The sequence below is a fragment of the Terrapene carolina genome, unplaced genomic scaffold, assembly GCF_002925995.2.
Source record: "Terrapene carolina triunguis isolate 2854851 unplaced genomic scaffold, T_m_triunguis-2.0 Scaffold88, whole genome shotgun sequence".
In the NCBI taxonomy this organism is placed as follows: Eukaryota; Metazoa; Chordata; order Testudines; family Emydidae; genus Terrapene; species Terrapene triunguis.
In genome coordinates this window covers 34,983,932-34,984,430 of record NW_020664439.1, presented here as the reverse complement: position 1 = coordinate 34,984,430, position 499 = coordinate 34,983,932, and positions in this window count along the sequence as shown.

The window sequence follows — 499 nt, the reverse complement described above, 5'->3', positions numbered from 1 at the left end:
CCCCCCGGGATCCCATGCCCCTTCTCCAACTCCCCGGCCCCCACAACTATGAAAGTTAAAAACTTGCCTTAAAAAAAAAAAAGCTGAGATTGTCACATAATCCCATAACTTCAGAAGCTGGGACTTTGAGAAAAACACCAAACATAGCAAGACTGGCAATAAAATTGTGATTAGTGGCAAAACTGCATTATCTGTGGTCTTATATGCTGTCAATCACAGTTCTCCTTCAGCTCCTTTATGCTAGAATTCATTCATTTGTAAAGCAGAGTCTAGGTTGGTGTTTTGCATTTATCACAGCACTTGTTCAGTAGAGATAGATTGTGCCCTTAGGCATAGCTGTGAATAAGGGTCTTTGCATTAAAAAGCTGCACCATCCCAGGGAGGAAGTGTGATTCAGAGAATCACAATTCCCCCACATGCATGCACTCCCCTCTTGCTCCAAGGGGAGGGGGAAAGGGAGTGATTTACCTCACCTTTGCAAGGTTGCAGTTGACTTCCC